Source organism: Palaemon carinicauda, chromosome 9, assembly GCF_036898095.1.
Source record: "Palaemon carinicauda isolate YSFRI2023 chromosome 9, ASM3689809v2, whole genome shotgun sequence".
NCBI classification, from domain to species: domain Eukaryota; kingdom Metazoa; phylum Arthropoda; class Malacostraca; order Decapoda; family Palaemonidae; genus Palaemon; species Palaemon carinicauda.
In genome coordinates, this window is record NC_090733.1 from 76,930,638 (window position 1) to 76,940,637 (window position 10,000).

The 10,000-nt window shown below is 34.0% G+C and overlaps 1 pseudogene; it reads right to left on the bottom strand.

The window, feature by feature from the left end:
• The window catches only part of LOC137647005 (transcription factor Sp9-like), an 82,142-nt pseudogene that overhangs the window by 72,083 nt on the left and 59 nt on the right, over positions 1 to 10,000 (bottom strand).

Consider the following 10,000-nt stretch of genomic DNA (forward strand, 5'->3'; position numbering starts at 1 on the left):
GAATAATAATAATAATAATAATAATAATAGTAATTCCTAAATTAGGTAAATAAAACGATGAGCAAAAATATACATAAAAGGAAAAAGCGAAATGGAAGATTAAATGATTTGAAAAGGTCTCAAGACGAAAACCATATTAATTTTTATGATGAAAAATATACAGTGTATATTGACTAGTATTTTCTAAATCAGGACGAAAAAAAAAACTAGATCCTACATACAATTAAAATGAAAAATTGAAAATTCAAGATTTTGAAAAGATCTTGAGACGAAAACCTTACTGATTTTCAGGATGAAAAAAATATACATATTGATATTCGTTTTCAATTCAATAATAAAAATATAACTAAGGGAAAAATATGAGCTGTCGTCATTATTCTCTATTTCGTTCTGGACAGTTAACTGCGATAAACAGGGAAACGGCTGTTGGAACCGAGCTCTGAGATATATTTTAAAATTATCACTCATACCTTCAGGGTGAATTATTTTTATTATTTTATTAACATTCTAATTATTGTTATACAATGCAGTCTTTAACTTGGTGTTAAGTATCAATTCATTTCTGCAAAAAGACTAAAAAATATCGAAATTCTGTTATAAACTGGCCTCTGAAATAAATTTTCAAATGATCTGTCCCTGTCCTATTGGTCAATGCTTAGGTGATCATATGGTTCTAATTATTTTTATTCGATGCAGTCCTCAATTTGTTATTATGAATAAATTCATATTTGTAAAAACAACACAACATATTTATGATAGGAAATGAATAGTTATGGGAATACAGGAAATAACATATTATATGTATATATTTCTAATTAAGATGTGTGCTGTAGCTATAAGATTTTGTATCATCTACGTCATATATTGTAATCTCATATACCTACACTTCTATGAGTCCGGAGATGTATTTGGTTCAAAATATCATAATATTAATTATCAAAATTATGATAAAAATATAATTCATTAGATTTTCAACATTATTGTAATAGTAAATACAAATCCACGTTATATTTTCATAAAATGTATTAAAAAGTTACAAATACAAAATAAAAGAATCGAACAGGCACTGGAAAGCTCTTTTTGTATTTTCAACTCTTTGATATTATAATTATTATTATTATTATTATTATTATTATTATTATTACTATCATTAGCTAAGTTACAACCCTAGTTGGAAAAGCAGGATGCTGTTAGCACAATGATTCTAAAAGAGAAAAAAAGGCCCCGTGAGGATTGGAAACAAGGAAACAAATAAACGACATATGAAGTAATGAATAATAAATATTAAATATCTCAACATCTGTAACAACGTTAAAATAGATCTGTCATATATAATCTATGAAGAGAGACTAATGTTAGCTTATTCAACATTAAAACATTCGCTGCAAATTTAGAGTGGTATCATTGTGGATTTGTTTCCCCATTATTATTTTTCTCAATATTACTGGTTTTCTTGTTGTAATTATTAATACATTTAGCAAAGTCCAGTAAGTTTAGAATAAATCCTTCCTTAAATTCGCCAAACACAGGGACACCAACGGTAGTACGAAGAGAGATTCTACCAAACAAAAATGCGAGTATCGATTTTGGTGACGATATGCGTGGCACTAATCTATTCGTCACATATGATGGAATTTTTTTTTTCTCTCTCTCTCTCTCTCTCTCTCTCTCTCTCTCTCTCTCTCTCTCTCTCTATCTAGTTGAACAAGATCATAAAAACTTTCTTAACGTTCAAAACGATAATTCGCTCTACCCAAGAGCAAATAGAGTCTCCGCGGATGGACTAAAAAGTCTTTGAAACATCCAAAATCAGAGAGAGAGAGAGAGAGAGAGAGAGAGAGAGAGAGAGAGAGAGAGAGAGAGAGAGAATAATAACTGACGAGGTTTGGGTAAGAACGCAGGAAAAGTAACGTGTGCTAGGCAAGTATACAATGCGTTTATACGCTTATAAATTCGCGGTCCGACCATACTGAAAATGACAATATTTAGCTTTCTCTCTCTCTCTCTCTCTCTCTCTCTCTCTCTCTCTCTCTCTCTCTCTCTCTCTCTCTAAAAAAAAAGAATAATATTTGACGACGTGAAAAAAGCAGGAAAAATAACGTGTGCTGGAAAAGCATGGAGAGCATTTGCTACGCGTAAGAAATTCACGGCGCAACACTTCTGAAAATGACAATGTTTAGCCATGTCATAATCTCTAATCTGCCACCGAGTCCTCCTACACTGAATAGAGGGAAGGAAGAGCGTGTAAACACATATTTATAAATAAATCTTGGCCCCTGGGACCAGAGATCAACGTATCCCTATCGTGGCGGGAGATTTGGAAGCGCGCGACATAAGTTGGCGGTCAGCTAAATCCGATTTGCTTTTCCTCTTGGGGTTCGTGATCCAAGTCTCTTATTGGCCTCTCGTAAGCCATACGCAATAAAAGCATAATGCTATTATTTGATATTTACTTGTAGGAATTAATATCTCGTTTCATTTAGGCGGGGATGATGTCCGATTCGCTGTGGTGCTAAGCGATATTTTTTTTTGATACAATAGGCATGCAACATATTATTATTATTATTATTATTATTATTATTATTTCCTGTTCAATATGACCTGATCATAACCAGTCATCTATTATTATTATTATTATTATTATCATTATTATTATTATTATTATTATTATTATCATTCAAAATAACCTGATCATAGCCACCCTTTTAGTTGGGTTAGGATGAAATCAGTCTGAAACAGTTCCCGTATTTTCAATAAATAATAAGACAAATTCTCATCTTCTCACACTTGGCTATATTTTGTATAAAAAATGCTATGCTGGTTTAATATATATTGAATGTTTTTCCAACAATCAATTTTCTTCTTAATCACTTCTGACAACTCATCAAAAACATTCGTAAAATTATCTAAATATATGTAGGCCTATTCATAATTCTTTTTATTATTATGCGCATGTACTAAAGAATCTTAGATTAGAATAAGGACTTTGTACACCCCATGCTCTCAAAGTAGTAAAATGTAGTTATTACTATTAGACTACTGATGGTGGACACACTTGGTAAAAAAGAACAATAGAATCGATCTATTACTAGTTCATGCGTAGTCCACCAATATAGCCAGCGGTGTCTGGCAATTTATTATTATCATAATCATTACTAGCTAAACTACAACCCTAGTTGGAATAGCAGGATGCTATAAACCCAACGCTTCAACAAGGACTAATAGCTCAGTGAGGAAAGAAAATAAGAATATAAATAAACTACCGGCACATGAGAAGTAATCAATAACTAATATGAAATATTGTAAGATCAATAACAACGTTCAAATAGATTTGCCATATATAAACCATAAAGAGAGACCCGTGTCAGCCCGTTCAACATAAAACCATTCACTGCAAGTTTGAACTTCTGAAGTTCCACCGATTCAACTGTCCGATTAGGAAGGTCATTCCACCAAAAGGATTTGTCACAATCTGTAACGGCATCTGAGTTGGTAACATTTTAATGTGGTTATTTTCATCTTCATAACGACAGACATCTAAGTCATTCAGATCGCTATTTCTTCTGAAGAGAAACATACAGAAATTGCTACTCTACTCCACCTTCCCAGAGCCTTTTCCAAATCTCTCAAAAATGTGAAATTAATTTTTACGAGTTTCTTATGATTCTTATGTAAGTTCTGCTTGGAAGTGGGGCCTATCTCAAGGTAATATCATAAAAAAATCAACATTAATAATTACGAATGTTGTACAGAGAACAAAATATATTCTTCTTATAAAGTTAATCTACCTTCCCTTATATGGGAATACCATTTTCCAAACTCTTTCAAAAATTCTATGCTTCTTTTTACGAGTTTCTTAAGTGCATTATGCTTGAAATTGAAGGCTATCTCAAGGTAATATAATAAAAATCTACATTAATTCTTGTATCTATCGCATGTATGATTAATACCAGTTATCCGTTACAATTCCTTAGGTTCAGATGAAAACTGAAATAATGAGTGAGTTTAAGCTAGAGATATTTTTGTGATTTGTAAACCTTGTCCAGATATTTTCTTAGAATTACTGGACAATCAATCGCAAGGATCAACGTAACTGTCTAGTTTTTTTTTTTTACAAATTGAATGAGAAATTTGAAACCTTTAGATTTCTATCGATAACCCGTAAAATTTTACCGCTTATAAAATCGTAAAACATTATGTTATGACAAACCTAAACATCAATTCCCAAGGCAATGGTGGTACATATACATCCAACGACTGATTAATAGAAATTTTTATTATATATATATATATATATATATATATATATATATATATATATATACATATAGATAGATAGATAGATAGATAGATATAAAACTATTGTTTACGGTCACTGCAATGGAGGATGAGATTCAACGGAAATGTAATTTTGGGAAAATAAACAACCGATTATTTATATTCTGTATTTCTAATTTATATCAATAAGATTACATCATCACTATGATAATATCCTTTCCTTGACTTGATTTTCCAAAATGATAATAATACTAATAAGCAATTTTTAAAACAAAGAAACAATCGATTATTCATATTCTGTATTTCAATTTTATATCAACAAAATTGCAGCACTACGATGAGAATATACTTTCCTTACATAGAATTTCCAAGGTAATAATAATAATAATAATAATAATAATAATAATAATAATAAATGGCTGATTAAAGAAAAATGCAAGTATGGTAATGATGTATGCCATAATGGATTATGTATATTTAGTTCACGTGAACGGAGCGGATAAAAATGTTAATTCCTCCAAAAAGGTTCAAAACTATTTATCTCAAAATTTTGTCAATTTTTTCATGACTCCATGACAGATTGAGAAACTTAAATTGATTTTCCAAATGTCCGATGTCATTAATGTGGAAATAATATAATTCTTATTCCTAATAGCGCTGTAGCACATTAGCGGCTCCTGTCACGAATATAATAACTCATTCACGTAATCAGTTACCTTTGGAATTACTATTACTGACATCATAAATTACTGTCATTGTTAAATGGAAAATCTTTCCTATTTGCATACCGCTTACCGGAAGAAATTAATTTTTCAAGATTACCACTGGAATTTGTATTTAAATATTAGTCAATAGTCTTATATTATAGACATCATTACATGTAACTGAAAATATAACAGTTTATTTTTTTACATTTTGAATAATCAAATAACTAAATAGTTGTTGAAATCCTTTCAAAAGAATTATCTCCAATTTCAACTGAGTTTTACAGCAACAATAATAATAATAATAATAATAATAATAATAATAATAATAATAATAATAATAATAATAATAATAATAATAATAATAACTTTTACTGAATAAAAGGAACAAGAAAAAAATCATACACTATTCTTCGATATCTGATTAAAAAAGGAAACGAATGTGAAAATGTATTAATAATAACAAATATATCTTTCTTATGAATAAAACGAATAAGCCAAAAAGCATACATTATTCTTCGATATCTTATAAGGCGCCAGTGTGTAGATGTAGTGAAATCTTAACTCGGAAATTTTATGCGGGCAAAGTTCCGATAATCTGCGGACACATGTGGGTAATTTCTCTTGTGTCTCTCGTAATATCCTGAAACGAATAACGAGCTACTGAACAACATCTTTCCTTTCCTGTATTAAACTCTAAAAACCCAGAGAATCGAAGTCGATTGCCAAAGGAAACTCACGATCAATCATTACCGTAACGATAATACCATTTAGCTTCCGTAAAGGCATCGCAGTTCTAATACCTCAGCTCTGCGTAAAAGTTACGATTGCGATTAGCCTCAAACTGCGCCTGACATTGATCATGAGGAATGTTCATACACATTGTATGAGGATCTAATGGGAGGAAGCTATTTACGCTCCTTGCAATGAAGGAAGTTGTCATAGTTCAATCATATCTCGATGACTAAAATCCACGAGGTTTTATTTTTAATTTTAACATACAATACTGACCTCTCTATATCGCAACTAGGTTTTCCCTGTATATCTTGTATTATTATTATTATTATTATTATTATTATTATTATTATTATTATTATGATCATCCTCTTTGCTGTAATCTTATTCTTTTCAACTATTTAATTATTCATCAAAACATGAAAAGAATTTAAGTGCGGTTACCATTCACACTAGCTACCGGAAGAGTAGTGGTTTCTTATCGGGTTTATTGTTCATTATGCAGGAGGGTAGAGATGAGATATAATCTTAAAGACTTTAAAGTAGGAGTACCATAAATCATGGAATAAAAAATAAAATAAAAAATATACTTCATTTGCTAAACGAAACACGAAATACCAAGGCATGTTTATGTAGCCTACAAGTCAATAGGTAGGGAAAATAAAATCGTTCAATTATAGCAGAAATGTTGACGAGTAACATAATAGCAACGCAATTCCCAACGCAGCTTTTGATAATGCATCAAACCAATTGACGATAAATAAAACTTCGTAGCGAAAATTCTTTTCCAGCATTATACAAATATAATGAAGTATGAATGTCAATCACTCTGTCAGCATTTATGACAATGACATCCGTTTTGTGATAGCGGGCACAAGAACAACAGTGCATATTGATTTCAGTATCAATAAAACACAAATAGTAAAGATAATAATACGTAAGTTATGGTTTTCGACGAAACTACTTCAGGTTATTTGCACCAATCTCTTAGAAAATTACAACTGAATATGAAATAATGGAGCAAAATAATGAATAGCGAAGGTAATATAAAATAAACCATACTTAATAAGTCATAAACGACATTTCAGTCTTGATTTCATTATAACGCGTCCTTTCCTGCAATTTCCTGCTATCGCTTCATTATTTCCAGACATTGCATTGCAAATGAGCAAGTTAGTCCACCAGCGTCAAAGCATTATTTCGCTTGAGCATTAGATCTGTGTGTGTCCATGAACCAAGAGCCATGAGCGCGGATATGCCGTCTTCATTTGAAACAACTTGTAAAAGAGGATATGATAAGAAACAAAATGATACATCATTACCGATAATATTTCTATAATTATCCTGATTTTTTTATGAAGTAATTCTGTAATAATCAAATTGCTAAATGAGCGCATTCGGTTCTTTTTAAGAAAATCTATTTTTAAATCCCGCCATGTTTGAAAAATACCAGAAAAAGTAAAAGGTGTCTCTGTTATTGGAGAGATCAGCAATATCAATAGTAATCCTTTTCAGGAGGGATGATAATAACATGTGCTAAAAAAAAGAAAAAAGAAAAAAGAAAAAAAAAACTAAAAGAAATATTAGAAATAAGTTTTCCAAGTTTTTGAACGTTACAAATTCTTTCTGAAATAAAGTTAAGTTTTCGCAAGGCAGCAACAACTCCGGATTATTTGTAATATTTGCGTTGGATAGAACTCAGTTAAGCAAATGTGGTCGCTGACTATTAACGCTTAACAAGTATATGCAAATTTATTCCTAAAGCATCATATAAAATCATAAATGATCAAATATGCTTATTAGATAAAAATGTAAAAGGAAAAATGATAAGTAGAAATATTTTTTTATGACAGTTAACGCTTAACACATAAATGTTAAAGTATTCTTTTTAAAGCATCATATAAAATCATAAATGATCAAACACGCTTACTAGAAACAGATGTAAAAAAGGAAAAATGATAAGGAAAAATATTTAACAAATAATAATAAATTGATGTAATGGCAAACGAAAAATATTGAGATGTTTTAGCAAAAGTACAATCTAGAAAAAAAATATTTTGAAACCTACCAGGGACTTTCGGTCCATCCTGAGATGCAAATATTGTGAAGTAGAAAATATCACGAAGTATATCACTGACAATGTGCTTGAGAAAGGCCACAAAAGGGTTGTATAAAGTTGTACGAGTTGGGAAGCGGTGTCCTATCGAAATCACCACCACAGCGCTCTTGGAGCCAGTTACAGGAATGCTGCTGTCTTCGGGAACAATAATAATTCCACTCCAAACACAATTCACATCGGAGATCCTGCCAATATATTGGAATTGTTCGCTTCTATTACCAACCCATTTCATATTAAATTCATCATGATATTATTTTAGTTCACTACACTATATTACTTTTGAACATCATTAGATTTTTCTAATTTGTATTCGCTTGTATTTCATACATCTTCACCAGGAATTCTTTTACACGAAAAGAAAATATGAAAATCAAATTTTTTCTCCTTCCATAGGAAGCTTTTCTTTGCATTTGATTATAGTTTTGAATGGTTTAATAATCTTTGTACAAATCAGTTGAAAAATCCAGGCTAAAAACGTTTTCTGCTCCACACGGGTCGCGAAGGAGGACGAAGGAGAGACTCAGGACGCAACTCCCCCTTTTTGTCCTTTTTGTGGAAGTGGACAGCAGGATGCCAGGAGGCGGTGGTGGTGCCCCTGAGATCTCTTGAGTAAAAGGCCACCAACAAGAGAGAAGATGAAGAAGACTGAACAATTTGTGTGATCGAGAGTGGCACTGTTATACTCCTGTCAGCTGCTGGCGTAGGCGCGCGCCCTACACCACATCATGTGTCTTAACTTCATTGCCACCCCTCTTTCTCTCTCTCTTTCTCTCTCTCTTTCGTTCTCTCTCTCTCTCTCTCTCTATACCACACACACACACACACACTACACACCACCACCAACCACAACGACCTATATCACCACCACAAGGCGACTGTGACACTGAGCAAGGGCCAACGCCATCGAAGGCAGGATCATCTGCAGCCTGCACACGCAACAACTGCGCCCCTCCACCTCCCCTCCCCCACTATCATCATCCCCCTCCACCTACCCCTTCTTCTCCTGTTCCCCCTCTTCCTGTCACTCTCACCAGGACCGCCCGCCGCCCACCCGCCGCCCGCTAGCAACTTCAACTCAACGCCGCCGATCCGCCGATGACTAGAGACCCAATTGCCGCTACTATGGATTCCCCGTCGGCGTTCGCTACAGCGTCGTCTCCGGAATACGAACAACCGGAGGTATTAATTTCTGAGTGCCACCCGCAATTACAAAGTCTCAGCAGGGGGCGTGGTAGCTACAGATAATAAGTCAGGCTCTTCACAATTCAAAGGATCTATGTTCTAGTACGAAAGGTGTCCAAAAGCGGGCAATCTGAGTATGTAAAGAGAAGTTGAAGTTCATCGTTGCCGCAGGATTGGCAAAAGCGGCGGCGGTCGGCAGCAGCGGTAAAAATTTGATGAAAAAGGATTATGAGATGTGAAAAAGAAGAAGCAGCACACCTTATTCGCACTCGCCTATCCGCCGACCAACTAAGCGCCCACACCCTCCTTCGAACTGTATGAGATTCCCTCCCTCCCTCCGTAACTATAATTGCAATTCGGGTGCCAAGGTAGTTATTTGGGCGGCAGCGTGTTCTCCGTCTCTTCTTAAGCTTGCGGTGGGTGGGTGGTGAAGGCTGGAATAGGAGTGGGGGGAAACACTCCCTCCCCCACACATATTTAAGGGGGACGACAAACCCCAGGTTAGAATTGGGGCTGTCTTCTGCTGCCCTTCGCTACCACACAACTCATTAAGCGGGTTGCATAAAGAACGCTAGCAGTGGGGACAAGATTAAACAACAACAACAAAAACAAATGAAAAAAAAAATAACACCAGTTATCGGTCGTCCATATTAGTGTTTGAGAGAAGACACCGGATATAACGAAGTGTCTGAATGGACATGAATCGTGTCCGCTTGAGCTGCGTCATGCGTTGCAAAAAAAAATGTGTTACCTTAAAGAACATCTATGATGATGCGTTTTGTCATACTTACGAGGCCTCCTTTCTCCGATGCGTAAATGTCCGCCCGATTGGCAATATTGAGATCGGTCAGCATCATCGATGCGGGAGAGGGTCAAGCAAATCACCAGTCGTAAGATTAGGTCACAAGGGGGTCACAATATGACTGGAGAGGTCACTGTAATGATAGTCCACTGTGGCGTGATTACAGTGGTTACAGGTCTG